This window comes from Canis aureus, chromosome 37, assembly GCF_053574225.1.
Source record: "Canis aureus isolate CA01 chromosome 37, VMU_Caureus_v.1.0, whole genome shotgun sequence".
Taxonomy (NCBI): Eukaryota; Metazoa; Chordata; class Mammalia; order Carnivora; family Canidae; genus Canis; species Canis aureus.
Genome location: NC_135647.1, coordinates 8,815,823 through 8,839,612, shown reverse-complemented (window position 1 = coordinate 8,839,612; position 23,790 = coordinate 8,815,823). Strand labels below are relative to the sequence as shown.

The following is a 23,790-nucleotide window of genomic DNA, read 5'->3' as shown; positions in this document are numbered from 1 at the left end:
ATGCCATATGGTTTTAAATGCTTAGAATAGTGCTTGGCTCATATTTAATAGAGGACAGCTGCAATTGTTATAATTGCGTTATTACTCATATCCTTTAAAGGGATGCTTGCAGGGACCAACAGTATAGGAGAGTAGGACATGAGACCAGGGCTGGCACAAACTAGGGAAAAGGTAAATGTGGTAGTTTAAATGCCTCTTCCTAAAATGATGACTTGGCCATGTGATTTGCAGACTGGGCTTTCAGTCCATTCACTTTCACTGCTGTCTGTTCCCGATGATCTATGGTGGTATGTGCATGTCCTTTAGGGCATTGTTCATTTTCTCTATCCATCAATTTTTCCTTTTTTCTCTCTGCATTGATATATAAGTTTAGCACCACTAGCCACAGTTAACTGTCAACTGCATTTTTAACTTTTAAACCCACAATCATAGCAGTCAAAGTCTGTCCTTAATGCTACAAACTATTCCTTTTCTACCTCAACTAAAAAGCATTCGAGGAGCAATGTGGGTATTTTGGATATCATGTGTGCTGGTAAGCTTTCTCAACAATGGTTATTTAAAGTTTTCCTTAGGGAAAGAAGTCATAGGAACCAGTAAAATTCTTTGTTTTTGTTTTTCAAATCCTACTTCTAGGCGTGATGTGTGCTAAAAAGATGATAAAACGACAACATTCATGATTCACTGCAACGTTCTCACTCTCTGGGGCAGAGGATCAGATTTGCATCTGGTCCTGACTTTAGCAACTAGGTATCTTAGTTTAGGCTCACCCAGAAGCAGATATGAGATGTCAGATGTGAGGTAGTTGAGGTAGTTTGTTGGATAATGTGATGGCAAGGAGAAGTGTTCGGGGCCAAGCCAATCCAAGGATGTGTGTTGGGTACTGGAGAGGGTGACTAGAATCTCATCCTCTCAGGATCATTAAGAGATACGTCTCAAACTGTTCAGTCAAGTACAGAAGAGCGAAGCCTTTAGCCACCAGCACCTGATACCCCTCTGTGTTTTCTCATCTGCCCTTCTGGGTTGCATGTGTGTGGATGCTGAGTGGGTTCCCAGGAGGTATTTCATACCCTGGCATTAGAGAAGTCCCATGATGGAAAGTGTGAAAGGTATACTCCTGGCCTAAGGTAGAACTCTGCGTATTGTTCCTTCATAAATCTGGACAAAGCCAGCATGAAAATGGTCCCTGAGGCAATGGGGTAGACTGAGAGGTTAAGGGCAAGTCTTTTAATCACCAATTGAGGAAACTTCACTATTTCTCAAATTATAAATCTGTCTGAACAAAAACTTGCAAGAGTTCTGAGAAATACAGATTTGATGTTTGGAGTTAAGAATGCCATTGTCTGTTGATACAACTCATTCATTCAGTCATTACAGGCAATACATGCTGATTTATTTATTTGTTTTTGTTGAATTTTTTTTTATTTGGAGAGAGAGAGAGTGAGAGAGAGAACTGAAGGAGAGAGAGAGAGAGAGAGAATCCTAAGTAGGCTCCACACCCAGTGCAGAGCCCAATGCGAGGCTCAGTCTCCCACCCTGAGATCATGTCCTGAGCCAAAATGAAGAGTTGGACACTTAACTTACTGAGCCATCCAGGCACCCCAATAAATGCTGATTTATTAAGCTTTTCCTTTCTGTAAGGCCCTACAATGAGTACTTAGGTAAAAATAGCACAAACAAGACTCCTGTATTCCCAGAGCCTGCAGAGTAATCAGGAAGCTAAGAAATGCTTGCTATAAAGTAGATGTCAGGTGCTGATGTCATACTCATGCCCCAAAGGTAACTATGTAAGGAGATGATTTGACTACTTCTTAAAGAAGTAGTTGACTTAAACTAGTAGTTGACTACTAGTTTGACTGTAGCAATCATTTCACCATGTATATGTATATAAAATCATTGTGTTTGCATCTTAAATATGTACAATTTTTATATAAAAATTGAAAAACATATTCAGTATTATAAAAGAGGGACAAAGAAAATATTACAAGGATTTAGAAGTGAAAGAGGTCACTCATATCTAAGGGACTCAAGGAACGTTTCAAGATGGAGGAAGCATTTTGAGTTATGCTTTTATCAAAGTAGGCTGACTTTAGCTTTATGGGGACTGGTACGTAGGGCCAGGTAAGGACCATATCGAGATAGGAAATAGGCTATCTAAACTAGAGGCAACAAGTCACTTGGTCCAGAGCCACATTTTAGAGTTGAATGGATCTACTTGCTTAAAATGAGTAGATTCACTTATTTGTTAGTAAATTCAACAAGCATTTTTTTTAAATATCTCCCAAGGACCAGGACTTGGAATATAACTATAAATAAATTTTCTATTCTCTCTGCTCTTGTGAACTCTCTAAGTCTAAGGTAAGATAAAAAACTAAACTGATTTTTAAAATAAAGTGTGATGGAGAGTAAGAAGCAAGGATAGTCTCTGTGAAAGCTCAGAGCAGGGCTCTGTGGACTCCAAAAAGGACTCCCAGAGGAAATGTCATGCCAAGTAGGACCTGAAAAATGATGTATGGTCTCATCAATGGATCCTGGATACCAGGCTGAGACTTTTGAACAGCATAGAATGATGTAACTATGTAATGTTTGCATTGAAATTTGAACAAAGAAGTGATATGATCTGGACTGTTCTTTAAGAAGTTTGATCTTGGGTCACCTGGCTGGCTCAGTCAGAGGAGCATGCAATTCTCGATCTCAAGATCTAGAATTCAAGCCCCACGTTGGGCATAGAGCTTGGAGAAGAAGAAGGAGAAGAAGAAGAAGAAGAAGAAAGAAGAAGAAGAAGAAAGAAGGAGAAGGAGAAGGAGAAGGAGAAGAAGGAGAAGGAGAAGAAGAAGAAGAAGAAGAAGAAGAAGAAGAAGAAGAAGAAGAAGAAGAAAGAAGAAGAAGAAAAAGGAGTTTGATCTTGCCGCTATACAGGATGCATATAAGAGAAGAATAAAGACTAGAAGAGACCAATTGGCATACTTCAGGTGAGAAAGAGTGAGTCTGAAGAATTTATCTAGGAAAATTTAGATAAATGGGTAGATCTGAGATGTATTGAAGCAATGGACCTGAGAGGATTTGTCAACCGATGTTATTTTAGATAGCAAAAAGAAAAAGGAGGCAAAGATTGTTCACCTAGGTAACTTGTATCATTTGCAAAGAGGAAATTCAAGGAAGCAGACATGCTTGGAAAACAGAGGGCATAGACAGGTATGTGTTCTTCAGAGAGAGATAGCTAGTGACACCAACTCTGGGTGCATTGAATTTGAGATGCATGAAGGATATATTGATAAGAATGAGTTTTGGATAGAATGTTATAGTTTTGGGAGAGCATGCCAGAGCTGAAAATAAAGGTTTGGAAGTCTTGTACCACGCTGAAATATTAATTGCAGCTGAGATTGTCAAATGACACCAGGTTTAGAGAAAAACAAGAAAAGGCAAGCCAATAGTGAGACCCAGGTGACATTGGGAGGGAGTTGGAGAGAAGGTGGAAGAGGTAGGGGAGGAACAGGTAAAGACAGGGAGGAAGAAAGTGCTAGAGTCATTAGGGTGAAGTTTCAGGAAAACAGAGGATGAAGGGTTCACAGTGTGAGATGTGGCCAGAGGTTCTGATATTAGAGTCCTGCTCAAAAGATATACCACTTTTCTAAGCAGACTGCCTTGGGGCAGGCAGTGTGTGAAGAGAGAAGAACTAAAAGTGGTACTGCTTTATTTGATATTTTCCCCAAAGTCAGCTTCCTGTGTAGTGGGATATTTAACATCTTCAGCCAAATGCTGTGAGCACATTTTCACTAAAGCCCAGACTTCACAAACCAACCATTTGAAATTGGTCATTTGGGTGCAAAGATTTTGTAATTCCGCCTTAATTTCTTTATATAAAACAACTCATAAAAAATTCATTTTAATGTCAACTTATGCTAGAAAGGCAATAAATACCTTAAAAGCAAAATTTTTGATTAAAAAAAAAAAGCCTATGACAGCACAAAATGAAACCAAGAGTAAGGTGTTAAAAACTAGGTAAAGGCAAACAGGTATGCATCTCCAGCAGATGAGAGGAAGTTGCCTATGTGGGAGTAACAGTCTCCCTTTTGTAAATTTTGCTGCTGAAATTCAGGCTGAGTTGACAGATGTTAATACTAAGTGGTTCCAGGGACTTCTGGGTGGCTCAGTCCATTGAGTGTCTACCTTCAGCTCAGGTTGTGATCCCAAGTTCTGGGCATCAAGCAGCATCAAGCTCCCTGCTCCATAGATACCCTGCTTCTCCCCCTCCACTGCTTGTGTTCTCTCTCACTCACACACATATTCTCTCTCTCAAATTAATAAATACAATATTTTTTAAAATACCAAGTGGTTAAAGATTCATCATTCTCAGGCAGGTATACTTCTTAGGTCAGCTCCCTCTTTTTTTTTTTTTAAACAATTAATTAATTAATTTAAGAGAGAGAGAAGGAGGGAGGGGCAGAGGGAGAGAATCTTCAAGCTGACTCCCTTTGAGAGAGGGAGAAAGTGAGCAGGGGGAGGGGCAGAGGCAGAGAGAGAAAGGGAATCTCAAGTAGGCTGTCCACTGAGCATGGAGCCAGAGGCCGGGCTCGATTCCATGGCTCCCCAAGATCATGACTTGAGCTGACATGAAGAGTTGGACACTCAACCTACTGAGCCATCCAACTGTCCCCGATTCCATTATTTTTTAAAATTATTTTTGGCAAGATTTACTCTTGAGCAAGTTTTAACTTCCCTGGGCCTCAGTTTCCTAAAATGCTAAATGAGAATAGCAATAGAACCTTCGGAATAGTTACTGTAATAAAGTGATGTCTCTTAAGAGTTGAAGCACTTTGCCTGGAACATACAGAGACACCCAATAAGTGTTACCAGTTATTAATAATCTTATTATTTCTGTCATCCCCATCTAGAGCACTTTCCCAGACTGGGGTTTATTTGAAGGTGTGACTATTTAAAATCATGATCTCCTCAAGTTCCAAAGGGAGTGCCTCTTTGCCTGTGCCAAGGCTCCACCGCAGTAAGGAGTACCCTTAAAGATCTTTCAGCCATGTGGCTTCATTCCCCTATCAAGCTCACTATCTGCTCATCAGCAATCAGCAATAGCTCCTGGAAACACTCTGAAGTGAGGACAGAAATAGAAGTAACAATTACAAACACACTCAACAAATGACTTAACCAGGATACTGAGTCCACGCCATGTACATTTATAAAGTAATTTCCCTGTCTTCACGTGTGTTGTCACACGTATAACGATATGAATCCTGTGAGAATAAAGTATTTTTCTTACAGTTCAGAAATATGAGTCTTTGAATCCTCTGCCTGCTGCCAGTTGAGTCGACTGACATAGCTGCGTGTATCTGAAATTTGAACCAAATTACCCTGGATTTTTGCACTGCCTCAAAAATCAGAAAATGTGCAAAATACTCTTTTGCCTAATATCTATTCCATTATCCATTTAAGCCATGCTTGTGTCTCAAAAATTGTATGACACACATAATACAATAATTATAAACACGACTTTTGCCTCCATCACCCCTTTTCTGCAGAAGATCTTAGCACCAGGTCCTGTTTGGTCAATGAAAGAATTAGATTCCTAGAGTCTCGCTTAATGAAAGAAGGCATTGCTTCAGCATCGCTAGTGGCCAGTGTCCTGTCTGATTTGAAGAACCATAGAATTGCCTGATAGCCTCAGACATCACTGAGTGTGACTATTTTTAAGCCCTCTACATGCATGCTTTGAATTTCTCTCATATCTCATCTGAATGGATGATGTTGATGTTTGTAGACATTCGTGATTGCCTGTGAGAAAGAGAGCGAGTGAACCTCAGGATGTTCTTAACTGCTAGTATTAATTCTGTTCCTGATTGTTTTCAGCCCCGGGGTGGGTGGGGGGGCACCACATGAGATCCCAGGGTACTGCTCCTACCCACTGGAGGCTCAAGTCCTCCAGTAGATACAGATTTCCATTGTGCCTTCCAGAAGTCTCAGCTCTGCACTCTGTCCCCTTCTTCTCACAGGGATCTATCAGACTAGAAGCAGGCCACAGCAAAAAGGAAAAATCCCTCTTAAAATTTAGATTCTGGAGGTATTCTCCAAACAATATATTATTCATTGTTCAAGAGACTACAGCAACTCAAAAATCTCGTCTTTTGATTGCCTAAGCTCACCCACCTCAAACAAAGAGTGCATTATTTCCCTAAAAATCTTTATAGGCAGTGCAGGAAAGTGGATACGACCCTATTCTTTCACCAAGAGGGACCTAAGAATGAATTCTGTGGTTGCCGCCAGCAAATTGGATAACTTCAGACATGCACCTGAACTTCCTAATCTTTACAATCATGATCGTGAGAGCGGCTACTGCCAAAGACTGCAATGAGGACCACATAAGATGAGATGAGCACTTAGTCCAGAGCCCTGCCCACAGTGTCTGCTGAATGCTGGCCTTTACAATATGTTAACTAGCATTTCGGAGGGGGGGTGGTGGCTACTGATTCTCATAACTGTCGGGGGTCACCCGACAGAGACTCCACATGCCATTTCACACCAGGCCAGGCTTGGTCGAGAATATAGTCCAGGCCTCTATAGGTATCTGCCTTGGGAAACATCACTGCTCTGAAGACAGCGAGCAAGTGCAGAAAGAACTGATGATAAGTGACAGAGCTGGAAACCAAAGGGTAAAAAGAATGCATTTATGAACACACAGGTTTTCAAAAACCTCTCAGCACATCTATGGGACTTTATTTGGAACCACTGCCATCTGTTTGCCGGATGTCTCTGACAGAAATGTGTCCATGAATTTGGACCCTACTTTTTCCCCCCCTCAGCTGTGCTGGGGAGCCAGATGTTCTTGTGTTTCAAAAGCAACCACATCCATCAACCTCTTTGCGGGACTGGATCATTCATGCTTGTGTGACTTCATTTCTCCAGCAGCGGGACTAGTGGGCTTGTTTATTCACCTTTTTTTTTCCTGATTTTTTTTTCTCATATTGCTTCAAATTAAATTAAAAGCCAGCACTGTCACTAATTAACCAAGGGTGGCACATTTGTAAACCTGGATTTGCCGGGTTGCCAGTTGAGAGGAATTCCTCTGCGTTCTTTGCCAAAAACCGTGTTTACCAGTCACCATTGGTGTCTTGGCAAAGCTGCTTGGGTGTTGTCAGAACATAATGTAGCTGTGTAAAAGATGTCCTTCGGAGATGTTAGCTGACTTGTGTTGTTCCCAGACTTAAATATGCTGTGAACTAATTAACACCAGCGTGAGAGTAAACACTCAAATATCGTTACCTTGCGAATAACAGCACACAAATTTCTGTGCATGGGTTTCTGTCTCCTAAAAAGAGAATGATGATGGTTGTTATCACAGGAAGGGAAAATATTGAGGAAGTAAAGCATTGGCATCTGCTAACAGGCAGTCTCTCATCCCAGCTTCTAACAAGCTTGCAAACTCCAGGGTAGAACCATATTATCAGAAATGTGTGTTGAAAATATTTGGCGGTAGAGGAGGTAACTGTGGATTTGGGAACGAGTATGCCATCAAGAAGGTTCCATGGAGAGGGTCGTTTGAATTCATGTTGGAAGGAAATAGTTCCTTGCTTTCCCGCACCCTCCCAGCCCGGTCGGCATAAAAGCTCTGCTGCAATCAGGGTTGCTTAAATCCAGGGACTCCTGACCTAAGATAACTATATTGCTTCTGGACACCCTGAGTTGGGCACCCTCTGAGCTGTGGGGTAAGGAAAAGAGAGCCTGCTTTCTCTATACCTTGATCTGAAGTGGCCCTGACAGTGGGAATCTGAGATTCCAAGTGCCCAAAGGAAGAGAAGTTGGAGAGAACATAGACCAGCTGCATGGAAATGATGTTGATTTTTATACATTCCAATAGAAATATGATTCAGTTTCTTTTCCTTAAAATTTGTCTTTAACATAGGAACACAGACCAAAAAGTCACCATCATACACATATTTGGTACCCAATAGAACTCTCCAGAATACTGGGAATACTGGGAATGTTTCCAGAACACTGGGAATTAGTTCTAAAATACTAATATGGCAGCCTCTGGGCACATTGTGGCTGTTGAGCACTTGAAATGAGCCTAGGAAGACTGAGAAACTGAATATCTAATTGATTATTTTATTTGTTGTATTAATTAATGATGAATTTAAATGTGAACAGTCACATGTAATTGTCCTCTGCATTGGGCAACACAACGACTCTATGGGATATGACATGTGGCATTATTTTGCATGTTTGCACACCTTTTTCACATGTATTATAATGAATAGAGGATGGTTGATTCTTTTTTTTAAATTTTTTTTAAATTTATTTTTTATTGGTGTTCAATTTACCAACATACAGAATAACCCCCAGTGCCTGTCACCCAATCACTCCCACCCCCCGCCCTCCTCCCCTTCTACCACCCCTAGTTCATTTCCCAGAGTTAGCAGTCTTTACGTTCTGTCTCCCTTTCTGATATTTCCCACACATTTCTTCTCCCTTCCCTTATATTCCCTTTCACTATTATTTATATTCCCCACATGAATGAAAACATATAATGTTTGTCCTTCTCCGACTGACTTACTTCACTCAGCATAATACCCTCCAGTTCCATCCACGTTGAAGCAAATGGTGGGTATTTGTCATTTCTAATAGCTGAGTAATATTCCATTGGATACATAAACCACATCTTCTTTATCCATTCATCTTTCGATGGACACCGAGGCTCCTTCCACAGTTTGGCTATTGTGGCCATTGCTGCTAGAAACATCGGGGTGCAGGTGTCCCGGCGTTTCACTGTATCGGTATCTTTGGGGTAAATCCCCAACAGTGCAATTGCTGGGTCGTAGGGCAGGTCTATTTTTAACTCTTTGAGGAACCTCCACACAGTTTTCCAGGGTCCTAAATGAGAGGATGGTTGATTCTTGCATCTGTTTCTGGATCCTATCTACTATAATAGTTTTGGTTGAAGTTTATGAAGAAAATCTAGCCATTCCCAGAGATACACGTTTAAAGTGAAAAATATGCTCAAGAATCAAGATTTAATAAAATTAACATTTCTTTACGGCCTCATTGAAGACATTTTTAAATGAAATCGGCTTAAAAAAATGCTTGGTGCCATTCCTGAGATTCATGTTAAGGCACCAGCAGCTTTACCCACAGCTGCCTTTGTTCCAATAGTATAAATGACAAGGCCATGAGTAAAAATAAATAAAATCTAAGCATTATTTTATAAATAGTTTAGACTTTTCAACCCCCCGAGGCAGTATCGAGGACCTCTAGAATTCTACAGACCATACTTCAGAGTGCTCTGGAATCTTCACTGTCTTCCCCACACTGCATACCCCTCCCCTCCACTGAGTCACACACACCCCAAAAACCAGAACAGTCTAGCTTTATTTTTGGAAACCTTGGCACCAATCAATAAGAACCTTCTTTCCCAAGAACCTACATTATATTTTCCAAAAACCATAATTTCCACCTAATGATGGATTCTGGTACCATTTGTAAGAATTGTCACATTTCTGGTTACTCTCTCCCATATGAACAAACCTGAAAATATTTCATTCACCTCTGAGCTCAGCATCTCCAACCTGTCTGCTGGGAAGCTCCACCAGGGTACTTACCTTTACGTAATTGTCTGTTTCTTTGACTCTTTGGTTATCTGTTTCTGTCATTAGGCTGTGAGTTCCTTGTGAAAAAACAGTATTTACTTAAGAAATATTAACTGGATGAATGAATGTGTGAGTTAGGTCCCAGTGTGGCCCATTCACAGTTCTTCCACACTGAACTGCTTCTCCTTTTCCGTATCACAAGGTATAGCCGGTTCTTAGAGTCAATAAATGCATGAATCCAAGCCATTTGGGTAGATGACCACTTGGTAATTATGAGTAAAATACATCTAATTGGTATTTGTAATTGAAGAAAAGAGTCGTGGCCTCATTTAGCTTTCTAGCACTTAATGTAAGAGTTAGCTGAAATGGGCTCTACCCATATCATGTGGCAATATGAATAATATATTTTAAGAAATTGCCAGAAACTTTAGAAGGATTCTCCACAACTGGGATCTATTTATAATTTAAGAGGGCTTCAGTTGTCCTCCCTGCCCTGGATTTCATTGTGCTGAAACGTACAGAGCCAAACATCACAGACCCCACTCTTGGCAGAGGACCCATAGCCTCACATTACGTGGGGATTCAGTGTACCATCGTTTACTTACCAAGTTTATTTCTGGACTCATTACTGACCATCTAAATTCTTTAAGGCCCCACAGCAAAACCGGTCTCCAAGGGATTGTAACACATTCTGAATTTGAGTTGCAAGGGAGTATGGAGACTGTTACTTTCGGCCAAAGCCCAGAACCACTGCAGTAAAATAGTGTTATTTTTTCACATAAATGTATTTTCCTAACAATCACTAGGAAGAAAGTCCATATTATATGATTAAGATGTGTTAGCTATCAATATGAAAATCTAATATTCTAAGGGAAACATGGTGTGGTAGAGTAAGAAACAAGACTGGAAATGAAAAGATAGATCTCTCTTTTATTCTTGGTTTTGTACCTGTCTACACTGGTGCCCCCTTATCTGCAGGCGATATGTTTCAAGAACACCAGTGGATGCCTGAGACTGCAGTTAGTTCCAAACCCTGTATATACTGGGTTTTTTTCCTTATGATAAAGTTTATGCATTAGGTACAGTAAGAAATTAACAACAATAACTCATAATAAAATAGAACATTATAACAAAATACTGTAGTAAAAGCTACCATAGATCTTGGCAACCTCAACATAAACTGTTGTTTTAACTGTTGTTAAATGGGGAACATTTTTTCTTTCCACTTAATGGAAGCATATTTGAAACACCAGCATCACTGCCCTTGGTCTTTGGGGTCATTATTAAGTAAAATAAGGTTTATTTGGACATAAGCATTGTGATACTGTGACAGTTGATCTGATAACTCAGCTGGCTGCTAAGTCGCTAAGGGATGGCAACGGATGCAGAGTGGAGACACAGAGTCTCTTAAGACGCTGGACAAAGGGATGATTCCTGTCCTGGTCAGAATACAGCTGGACAGTGCGAGATTATCATCATGCAGCTCAGAATGCACAATTTAAAAGTTATGAATTGTTTATTTCCAAAATTTTCCATTTAATATTTTCAGACTGTGGGTGGCCTTGGGTCACTGAAATCGTAGAAGGTGAAACCATGAGCAAGGGCAGACAACTGTAGTCCTAGGAACTTGGACAAGTAATTGAACTTCTTTGGATTTCAGTCTCTCTCTTTTTTTTAAAAAAAGATTTTATTTATTTATTCATTAGAGACAGAGAGAAAGAGAGAGGCAGAGACACAGGCTGCAGAGGGAGAAGCAGGCTCCATGGGGGAAACCTGACATGGGACTCGATCCTGGGACTCCAGGATCACACCCTGGGCTGAAGGTGATGCTAAACCGCTGAGCCACCCGGGCTGCCCAGATTTCAGTCTCTTAATGTGACATAAATCACAACTCTCTTTTCCATCTTTGGATTCTGTAAATCCATATAATCCTTTGCTTTTCTACTCTGATGCACCAGCTCATACTCTTGTCATTTTGCCTTTTGCAAGCATATATTAAAAATTAAGCTTGGACTCCTGGATAGCTCAGTCAGTTAAGCATCTGTCTTTAGCTCAGGTCATGATCCCAGGGTACCCTCATCAAGCCCCACGTTGGGATCCTTGCTCAGCAGGGAACCTGCTTCTCCCTTTGCCTGCAGCACCCCCCCTGCCCCCCAGTGCTGTCTCTCTCAGTCAACTACATAAATCAAATCTATAAAATATTAAACCAAATTTCATTTTGCTTGGAAACTATTTACTAATGGACAGATTATGAGATGCAAGTGTGAGTTTTACAGTATATGTGATTTTGCTTCCAAGTGCACTAAGCCAAGTGCAGTATTAGAAACCTGGGGTCAGAGTCAGGGACTCTTCATTTTCCACCCAAGGAATAACTTGTCTAACCCCTCAGTAATGTCTAAATTACAGTGACATGTAATTTACAAATACATTAAGATGAAAGTTACTTCTAAGTTTTCTGGCTCACCAATAGTACTAATTATTTGCAAATATAGATTCATAAAGTCATTTACTTGGTTAAAATGTTACATGACAGATACACAATGTAACAGAGCACATGATTTTCCCAATTCCTTATTTAATGGAATGGAACACAATGAATGCCCAATCATCTTGGCTAAAGTACTCAGGCAAAGGCATCATATACATGAACACTCCACAAAGTACCAGCACTGCCTCCTAATAACTCTATCAGAATTGGGAGGTACACCAAACATCTCCACCTAACCAGAATCCGGTTTGAACCTTGGCTTAACCATTCCATCTGCAGTGAGGATGTGTTTCATGTCAATAGTTTAATGCACCTGTGCCTTTCTTCATGCCTTAAAAATGATCATTGTGCCATGTGATCAAACACTGTCGTGTTATGGGTGACGGAGAGGCAGTTATTAGTTTTAGGCCATATGGTGATATATGTTGCAGTGAGTCGGCATATCAAGTTTGTCTGGTAAGACTGAAAAGAGTGCTATGAATCTAAATATGGAAAAAAATTCAGAGAAGGTAGACTCCTGTCCAGGAACCAACAGATCGAAAGAATCAGCTATTGTCTCTTAAAAGGCAGGGGAAACTGGTTTGTTAGTGAGCTAGGCTAGGTTGTTGGGTGTGAGTTTTCTACTAGGGCAGCCTCATTGCATTAAAAAAATGCAATTATAGCTATGACAATTTTTAGAAATTGAATTTGCATTTTCTTATGAACCTTCTGTGAAGTGTCTTTTACTAAATATCATTTGTGTCCTCCTCTAACAACTTCAGTTTATTACTTGCTAAATTAGAGGACAATAGTTCCAGATTCATCTCCAGTGAGTAACTTGACTCATCACAGTAAATTTAACACGGTCTGGTTAATACCTACCCCCATTTCCAGGAAACTGAAGTTTCTACAGGCACTCATTAAACTACAGTGGGACCTTTGGTTAAACGACAGTGGCCACCCACTTATCCACCCTTCACCCTTATTACCGCTTCAAGGAATCTGAGTTACAAGATGTCATTGGTTCTATGTCCTAAGATTACATTGAGAACAATGGGTCTCCCTCTCATCACTCACTTTTTCAGGTTTATATTTCCTTACCTAGAAATTTCAAGATGATACTAAAACATGCTTGCATGTCTATTCTCCTTTTTGGGATATTGCTTCAAAGTGGCTCTGTCCTTATACTTTGAGGACCAGAAAGACAAGAGAAACAGGAAGGGAATGAAAGAGCAATCCAATGATTATTGTAGGGGATGCCTGCAAATAAACTGAACTTCACCTAGTATTTAAACTGACTGAGGAGAGCATCGCTTAGAAATTAAGGACAAAAGCTTTCAATCTGGCAATGACCAGAAATGAAACCTTTTCTGTAAAAACCCTACACCAAGTGTTTGCCGGTAGGGTGATATGTGTCTTCCTTGTCTCCCTCATCAATCCTTCAAGGAGACATGGCTTTGTTTAATTTATGTGGCTAGCTTGTGAGTCTGAGAAAGAGCTGTTTGTAAGAATAGTAAATCAAAATAATGTCAGAGTCACTTCGAACAGTGTTTTCGAAATTCAAGTTCGGAACAAGTAGTTCAGGCTACCAGTACTGTTAGCCTCACATCTGCTTTCTGTCCCAGCTGTGGCTTCAATGACATCATGCAAGAAACCAGAAGGGCAACTCCATTTCCATAGGTTACATTGACCTTGCAGAAGTGGAGAAATTAAAAAAAAAGAAAAGAAAAGAAAAGAAAGAAATAAAAAAGAAAACCTAAAAAATAAAGAAAGAATGAAAAGAAAGGAAAGGAAAAACAAAACAAAACAAAACAAAAAAACAAGTCATCTTGGTTTGGGCTGAGGAATTAAATAAACCCAGATAAAAATCACAGTTGAAGTGAGTGTCATTGAAATAAAGTGATTTTTTTTTTTTTTTTATCGCAAGGCTATTTTCAGCTAAGTTCACTCTAATTCTTATCTTTATTCATCCTACAGGTTATAGATAATGCATGACCATATTAAAATTCTCTTCTTGATCTGAATCTCCCTATCTCTGGTAGACAAGCAGGGTCCTTGACAGCTTGATTGTATGTGTGTTGTTTTTTAAAAGACAATAACACAAAACCTTTAAAGTTGGAATTTCCTGATTACTTCAAGCCAAGTTTTATAGACTGCATCAATCTTGCACAACAATTTTAGAGAGCAACAATAATGGGACAAAATAATCTGGAGTCAATAGCAGAATTAAGGAATAGGCGATCTGGTTGTTTGTTTTTTTTTTTATAAATGTTTACTTAAGTATAATATATATATACAGAAAAGTTAAAAAAAAAAGTTTGGTGAATCTGCACAAAATGCACACAGCCCCATAACCATCAATCAGATCAAGAAATAGAACGTTGGGGTACCTGGGTGGCTCACTGGTGAGTGTCTGCCTTTGGCTTGGGTCATGATCTTAGGTTCCTAGAATCAAGTCTCACATGGGGCTCCCCTCAGGGAGCTGCTTCTCCCTCTGTGTATGTCTCTGCCTCTTTCTGTGTGTTTTGCATGAATGAATAAATTTTTTTTTAAAGAAATAGAACATTAACAGGTACCCACGAAGACTCCCTGGCCCTGCCCACACATGCAATCTTCTCCAAAGTAATCACTCTATGGCTTCTTTCTCCATTGTCCGGGTTAGCCAGAATTATACAGCATGTCTTCTTTTGTGTCTGGCTTCTTTTTACTCTACAGTGTGTTTGCAGAGTTCCATTTATATATCTAAAATATATCAAGTGACCATTAATATTTGGCTCTCACAAAGAGCACCATGACCAACATTGCTTTGTCACAAATACATAATCATTTCTGCTGAGCACATGCTTTGGGGTCATAAAGTATGCGCCTTATACACATTTGTAGATACTGCCAAACTGTTTCTTAAAGTGCCTTTATCAATTCACACGCCCATCCAAAGTGTGGGAAGCTTCTAGTTGTCCTGTGTCCCCATAATCCCCTGGTTTTTGTCAGCCTTTGTTATTTTAGTCAATTTGATGGGTGGAAAGGGCTTTCACATTTTAGTTTTAATTAGAATTTCCTTGGCAACTAATGAAGGTGGACAATTTTCATATGTCTATAGGCCATTTGGATGTGTTATTTGGAAGGGCTTGTTAAAATCCTGAGCTCATTTTTCTACTGACATGTCTTTTCATTATTAACACACAGGAGTTTTTTTTATGTATTTCTGGTATAAGTCTTCTGTGATATATATGCATTGTCACTAGACTCCCCCTCTCTGTACCTTGCCCCGTCACTCTTCTAATGGTCCTTTAATGAACATGGGTTTTAATTTTAATTTTTCCCGATTTACCAAAATTTTCCTTATAAGCGGTGTTTTCTGAATCCTATTTAAGAAATTATTTCCTGGGATGCCTCGATGGCTCAGCAGTTGAGCATCTGCCTTTGGCTCAGGGTGTGATCCTGGAGTCTCAGGATCGAGTCCCTCATTAGGCTTCCTACAGGGAGCCTACTTCTCTCACTGCCTATGTCTCTGCCCCTCTCTCTGTGTGTCTCTCATGAATAAATAAATAAAATCTTTAAAAAAAAGAAATAATTTCCTATGCAAATTACATGGAAATACTCTGCTATCTTCTTGGGGCCTTAGGGTTCATACTTTTCTCATTCAGATCTATACACCACGTTGAATTATAAATCATATTGATTTTCCTTTTATAAATATAAACCTCACCCAACTCCATTCATTGAAAATATAATCCTTTCCCTCACTGCATTGCAGTGACACCTTTGTTATATATTTCAAGAGACTGTATATTTGTGGGTTTATTTCTGGATTCTCTATTCTGTTCCATTGGTCTATTTGTCAGTAAGTCAATCCCATACTGTCTTAATTATACAGCTTTACAATAAGTCTTGGTATCTGGTAGCACAAGTCCTCTGACTTTGTTTTTCAAGGTAGCATTTCATTGACATATATGTTTTTGAATAAACTTGACAACCCCACCACAGCAATACCCCAGCAACAAGAAAACTTTTTGTAAACATGGAATCTGCTTTTATTTATTTACAGACTCTGATTTCTGTCAACAGAGCTTCTAGTTTTTTAGTACAGAGGTCTTGCACATCTGTTCGAGATATTTGACAATTTTTGAGCTATTGCAAATGGCACATATTATATTTTAAATTTTATAATGACTTGTTTCATTTGGTTCATTTTGCCCATATCTTATCCCTGAACAATTTAGTCTACTATAAAGTACTCAAAAGTGGAAATTGAGGGGCGCCTGGGTGGCTCAGTGCATTGAGCTTCTGTCTGACTCTTTATTTTGGCCCAGGTCATGATCTCAGGGTCTTGAGATAAAGCCCCACATTGGGCTCCATGCTCAGTGGGAGTCTGCTGGAGATTCTCTCTCTCTCTCTCTCCATCTTCCTCTCCCCCTGCTCACACACACACATACTCTCTCTCTCCCTCTTGTTCTCTCAAATAAATAAATAAATCTTTTTTTAAAAAAAAGATTTCTCTTTTAAAAAAAAGTGGAAATTGAGACCTACTTAGATTACAAGTAACTATTTTGTTAATAGGACAACCTTTGTACATATGAAAAGAAAAACGTGCTTTGCAGAGACACTAACTATATTTGCCCCATAGTGATCCTAAAGGTAATGAGAGAGGAAATGAGGATTTTTGCTCCACACTAAGATTGTCTCTTACCATGAGACTGTGTGTGGCAATCTCAGAATAACTCAAAGTGAAGCATTAAGTGGACTAAATCAGTGGCTACAATGAAGGTACAAAAAGTGGGCACATAACTACCCCGCAGTGCAAAACTCCTTCAGTGTAAATAAGCCAAACTGCTAGTTATTTGTCTACTGCTCTATCATTATCTTGTGTGCATCCATCTCCACAGAGGCTGTCAGGTTCATATATGGTTGCGTGTGGTGAGGTGCTGTATCTCTCCTAAGTCATTCATATCAGTTATGGAACTAACTGGTTGGAGGATAAAACAAGTGGCCTGTTTGAGCAGAATAGGGTGATGGAATGTGGGGAGCAGAGAGAAATGGAGGAAAGGCAGCAGAGAATCATAAAGAATCAAAAGTTGCGCACTCGATGGTCGATTCCATCTGTCCTGCAGCTTGCTTGGTAAGTCCCACATTTCAGCAATGGGACTCCTACTACTCTTTTCTTCCTAGCTAATGCACATGGAAAATCTGTACAGCACAACCAGTAAAATAAACCCTAGCCCAGGGAACAATCTTCTTTAAGCCCAGAAAAAGTAAATGTAATATGTAAATAAAATTTCTGTGCCCTTGTATGTATACTTCTGACAATAAGAGCAAATATATGAGTTGTGCTGAACAGAGTAATTCTCATCTTACAAGAAAACTGACACTCAAGGAAATTAATGACCAAAGGCTTCATCGAGAACTGGATTTCAGGACTTTTGATTCTATTTTAGAACTCTTTCCTTAAAACTATTTTGATATTTTAATTTTATTCTTCCAAGAAATGCCTCTTGGCATCCAAAGCATGAAAGTAGTGACTTAGAACATTTCTGAGGTGCATCTACTCTTCTTCTTACACGGTAAGCATTTGTCTACTTTTGGGTATTTCAGCATTTCCAGAGGCATGGCCTTTGGGTAGTATCTTCCCTTAGGCCTTGCATTTTGGCTTTCGCTCTCTGAGAGGGGCCAGAACAGTGTAACAGCAACTCAACTACACAGAGGGCAGAACGTGGCCCTTTGTTGACAATGGAGCATTATTAGTGATATAAGCAAAGTGGTTAATTAGATCCAAAGCAACTTCTGAAACACCAAAGAGAAAAGATTGAAACAGAATAAAAGTGCAAAGAAACATGATCAGAACTGACAAGCACGCACCAGGGGCCTGAAGCATGGCAGACATAACTGAAAAGCAGAAGGCTTGCTTAGACAAACCCTACATTTTATTTTCCCTCCTTCTTGCTTTAGTTTGCTTGGAGGTTTTTGTTTTTCATTTTTGTTTGTTTGTTTCCTGAAATCAAATTAACAGTATTTATTGGCTCGGCAGCTATGGGAACGCTAGGGTGTAAAACGATACCACAAACAGGAAAGAAATGACTGAACCATGGGTCTGGACATGTCATTTCTCAGTCCCTATTCTAAACACTGTGTGACTTCAGTCAAGGTGCATGACCTCTCCCACCTGCTGCAGACTCATCCCTACAGTGAGAGTGTTCAGCTGGATGTTATCCAGTGTCCTGGCTAGCTCAGTGATCCTATGAACTCTAGAATAGTGAGGAGGAGAGAAGTCGAGGCATAAAGTCGTTGATGATGACCCTAAAAGGGCTTCTGGAGGTTTGCCTCATTTGGACTTATTTTTCCATTCCCAAAGCCTAGAGGTGAAGTTTTAAAGGCCACAAGCTGAAAGGCTTTGGAGAAAAACTATTTTGAATGTTTGCATGAAGTCCTTGAGATACTATGTGGAGTATAAGAATCTCGATTGGCACAGTCTTGTTGCAGAGGAGTTTCACTCTCCTTGGAGAAGTTGCGCTGCACAAATATGCACTAATGCTGCAAGAATCCAAATAAGGCTGAATGAAATGCAAATGTTACAAAAGCGTAAACATTGGCCATGGTAGGAAATCAGAGATACATGGTCTGCAACTGGAGAAGCACTGAAGATAACCTTGAAGAAGAGGTTTGGAGAATAAACTTCTCAATAGACAGATGTACAGAAGGCAGAGCATACTGTTGACAGGAACAAGATGATTGAGGTTTTGGATGTATAGAAATGAAGGTGACATCTCCCAAGAAGAGTGAGAAGAAAGTAACATTGGATCAGAGGGACTGTTTGCAGCCCTAGAGGGAGGTAGTGGGAAGAGTCAGGGAGCATATTTTGTAAATACCCAGGCTGAAGAGGATCGACTTCTCCTGATAGTTTATAGGGAGCTAGCAATGGGAAAAGATTATGGGAGACAATTTAATCTTTTAGAAAGATTGAACAAGGGCCAATTGGAAGAATTGATTAATTAAAAAATGAGATGGATAACAAGGGTCAAATTAGTTATCTATTGCAATTGTCAGGCATAAATGAAGACCTAAAGCAGTAAAATGGAAAAATCTAATATTGAAGGGTCTTCCTCACTACAGTCTCCCTTTTGCTGTCCGCCTTTCCCTTTCTGATCTCAAGAAGCCTCTGAGTAATGAGGTAATATAAAATTGTACTTTCACTTATCAAGCCTAAACAATGATCCCACCCCCCGTTGGTGGTCTTCAGTCGGATGACACAGAATTGATTTTGTAGCTTGTCTCATGGGGGCCTCTGGGAAAGTGTTCGTTCGAGTGACCTTTTGTTTTCACAATTATGGACATATGACCCAATCCCCACCCTTAGTTCAAAAAGAAAACAAATCCTCTTCATTACTTGGTTGGCTCTCCTCACTTCTTGATCTTGGCCAATTTTTTTTTTCCAGGGTCTCCTTCTATCCGTTCTCCTCCCACAATAATACTCTTAGATGTTTTGTTTCCTGGGAGCCAAAGACAAACTCTTTATGTGGTGAAAAAGAGTAGATCTCACCAAAATCACTCCGGACTAGATGTCCATAGCCCAGTGATAATCATTCCACTATCTGAAAGAAAAATGTGATTTCACCACAAACACTCCCATGATGATTCAGCCTTAAACTCTTGCCAAAGGAGGACTGCGCCATATTTTCCCCCTCTCCTCAGCATGCAGGCTGCTGTGAAGAAGCATCTGCTGCCTAATTCTTTTCTATATTAGGATAAAAAGCTTTTTGGCTTGCTGATTTCAGGCCCTGAGGAAAAGAGAGAGACGAGAGTTTCTCATAACGTCTTTATTGCACAACCAATCGGTCTGTGTCCTGGGAACCCCAGGCATGTACTCAGGGATGAGCCACAAGACCAATAGCACAGAGATGATGGGGTTGAAAGCTGGACAAGACACACTCACTCTGGGGATACGGATGGTATCTATTAGCTAGAATCCTTCCACTGGGGTTGCTTTAACACCCAGACCATTTTAACTGGCTTCTTATCATATTTGGGAAGGCCTGCTTTTCCTGAAGATTAACCAGACATGGCTTTTGATCCTCACAGTTCAAATAAGGGATTGGAGAGCCAGATGAAAAAGAATGGGGTCTGGGAAGAAAAATATTCATTCAAAGATGGGTCTGTCCTTGAGAACACTGCTGAAAGCACCTCAAGGAAAAAACGTTGAGGGGGTGGGTGGGTATTTCCCAATTATTTCTATCTGTGCCCCTGGGGCTGCTTTTGCTGAAGACAGTGGCTTGATGTTTATGTTAAGATTCCTGACCCAGGGCATGATCCTGGAGTTCTGGGATCGAGTCCCACATCGGGCTTTCCGCATGGAGCCTGCTTCTCCCTCTGCCTCTGTCTCTGCCTCTCTCTCTATGTGTGTCTCATGAATGAATAAATAAAATCTTAAAAAAAAAAAATCCTGACCGGATATGGAACTGGAAGCTGAGGGAAGGTAGGATTGTCCGAGGGACCATGGACCTGTTAGAGGTTGTTGGCCTATGTCTCTTGTGAGGAGACTAAGTAGGGAAGCTCTGGCAAAATGATTGTGTCTATCTTTCCCTCTCATCCTGCAGCTCTCTGCGTGCTGGTGACCCGCAAGCTGCATGCTGCAAGCACTGGCAAGCTGCATCACATCTCTGGACACCAGAAGTGAATAAGGAAGCTGCAAGAATCTCCCAGAAAACAGTCGCATCTGTAGAGCTGGGAGTTGTGTTTTTGTTTTAGTCTCATAAAATAGTGGTGACAAGAATAGTTGTCGTTGTTGCTATGATTTGTCAAGTTGGCCCATTTGATGTCTTTCCTATCATGCTAGAATGCCCTCCTGGACATGAGGATCTAAAGATGGGACATGCTTTGAGCTAGCAAATCCCTATGTCTACTCCTTGCGATTTAAGCACTAGAGAGAATGCAGCTATTTTGTTTGATAAGGTGGAGTTCGAAGCCACAGTGAGGCATATCACAAAAGGACTCAGTAAAAAGAAAAAAAGAATAAGAAAAAAGAAAAAAGGAAAGAAAGAAAAAGCCGAAGTGATGGAGGAGGAAGAGTTTATTAAGTGATAAACATACGCTTCTCCACAAAGCTCATACTTGATGCCTCTAGTCATAACATACCAGCTCTGAGCTTACCATGCAGCTCTCAAAAGACTTCCCCTTTGGGTTGTGGGCAATTCACAGATTTCAGCTTCTTGCTCCCTGGTTGGGGTTGATGGGCCAGGGAACAATTTTTATTAGGTTTCAATGCATCTGCAGTGCTTAAATACGAGACCGAAACAGGCACTTGTTCCGGGCTGTAGGGTGATAAGTTGCATTAATTTTTATTTTAGGCTGTCTCCAAACATGGCTTTTATAGACTAATAAAAAAGCAATTTTTATAAGTTCACAAAAAACAATGAGCACAGTCAAGCATAAATATCTTACAACCAGGGCCAGAGGAAAAATTATGAACTAAAAAATCTGCTGAAAATGGAACAAAAAAACACAATACCTGGATGCTGCCTTTTCAAGGTAAATTACACTCTTACCTAATGGAAGATTCTATCAATGCAAATTTCCACTAGTGATTCCTCCCTGTTCTCGGCTATCTGTGGTCAGAACTTTGGCTCCTAACCCTTCCCTAATTTATGAACATCCTACTCCGGAGGATGAACCTCAAAAACTCCGCTCTTTGGGTAATACCACCCATGAATATCAGTCCTCACACTTCTATTTACCTGTTCAGAATATACTAGGAAACTTTGAAACCTTAATAGGAAATCTTTCAGGCAAATTATTCCATTGTCATATCTCTGGCGAGACAATCTTATACGTGGATGAGCAGAATCTCTGTGACCATAAAAACATGTAAAGTATTTTTGGATAACTGTCTTATTAAAGCTATTCCTAAAGGTTTTCACATAAGCAGCAACCGCTACGTTGTTATACAGTTATAATGTGTATGTGAAATGCATGATCTCAATTAATTTTTAATGTTATGTATCAAAAGAACTTTTCCAGAAGTTTAAAAGAAAAATCAATGACTTTACAAAATCTTTTGTTTACTTATTGCCAAACATCCGATGACCCCAGAGGGCTGACAACGGTTTTGATTTTTGATTCTGCTAGTCTGGGATCATGCAGTTACCCTTTACCTTTAGAACATAAATCATTGCTCTTACTACTTCCATGAATTCCATGTTTCAGCCACACTTTTAGCCTGATGTGAGGATTTTCCATCTTCATGTCATGCAAGGAAAAGAGGCAAAAACAGATAAAATATCCAGGAATTTTATACTTAGACAAAGCATCTTGACTATCTTAGGCTTTCAGCTGGTTAAACTTTCCTAAGACAGTGCTCATTTTTGTGGTGTTTTGTTTTTTAGAAAGATAAAAGCAGTACTTAGGGTTCCTGGGTGATTCAGTCTGTTAAGCGTCTGCCTTCAGCGCAGGTCATGATCTCAGGGTCCTGGGATCGAGCTCTGAATCAGGCTCCCTGCGTAGTAAGGAACCTGCTTCCTCCTCTCCCTCCGCCCTTCCTCTTGCTTGTGCTCCCTCTTACTCTCTTAAATAAATAAATACAATCTTAAAAAAAAAATAAAGATAAAAGCAGTGCCTAGAATTGAGTTGGAGGCCCTACTCATAAGGTAATCCATGCACATGATACCTTTGTATCTGACATTTTCTTCACTTTTGTAACCCTTAGTGGAAACATGTGGGAGGTAGGGGGTCTTCTATATGATTTCTAAATAAAAGGGATGTGTGGTTATCAGTACTTATTTGTAAACTAGCTTTATCTAGCAAGCACATCATTTTACTTAAGTTGCATGTTTATTTTGAGACGTCTTATACAGATTTCTGGAGATTATAATTGTCTATACTATTTAAGGTGATGCTAGCAGCTGAAACTAACAAATTTAAAATCTCAATGGATTCACACAATGCAAGTTCACTTCTTATTCATATAAAAGCCTACCGTGTTTTCCTGGTCAAGTGGATTTTCTCCAAGTACTCATTCCTGGCCCAGGCCCCTTTAATCCTGGGGTAACAACTTTAACAAATAATAAAGGACACAAAGATTTTAGCATCAAGCTGTGAAAAGAGAAGAAAAAGGAAGGATTTCCTTCTCAGTAGATCAGGTCTACAAGTACCCTATCCCCTTACCAGGTACTCATTCCCATGGCCAACTCTAACCGCAGCAGAGGCTGGGAAATGTAGTCCAGCTGTGTGTCCAAAAAACTGAAAATCTCAGCTATAGACCTCAACTCCAGCCTCTGAGTCTGTCCTAATAATTTCACTGGAAGGAATGTGCAGCATGAACATTAGAGTCGAGCTTCTAACTGCCCACCTTAGAGGTACCAGTGATGACTATGGGATTCCCAAAAAGCACAGTAACCATACAGGGGGCCCTCCCTCTGAGTCTCCTGTCAACCATGCTCTATTCCACCCCCTGATTCATAGTCCATGCCACTGTAGAGATCATCAGCTAACTACCAGGTATTACATTTAAAAGATGGGATTCATGTGTACAGGAGTTACATTTCAAACCTTCAAAATTGAGTCTTCTCATTTCCTTTTTTCCTAATTTGGCATTGATTTTCTCCATGCTTGAATAAGCATTTTAATTCTGCCAAGGTGGAAGTTCAAATTTGCAACATTTTTCATTTCAAAAACGAAAGCTAAAAACGTCTGATTAATTTTCAAGAGCTAGAAAAGGTTAGTTTTTTCCCACCCCCATATAACACAAAA

At 40.0% G+C, this 23,790-nt stretch overlaps 1 long non-coding RNA gene across 1 annotated transcript in view; it reads left to right on the top strand.

Annotated features, from left to right (window-relative positions):
- LOC144306567 (uncharacterized) overlaps positions 1–20,818 on the top strand; it is a 72,711-nt gene extending 51,893 nt beyond the window's left edge. The window contains exon 3 of the long non-coding RNA XR_013373642.1: positions 20,643–20,818. This is a non-coding gene — a long non-coding RNA (uncharacterized LOC144306567). The remainder of the gene's footprint in view (positions 1–20,642) is intronic.
- Positions 20,819–23,790: the final 2,972 nt, after the last annotated feature.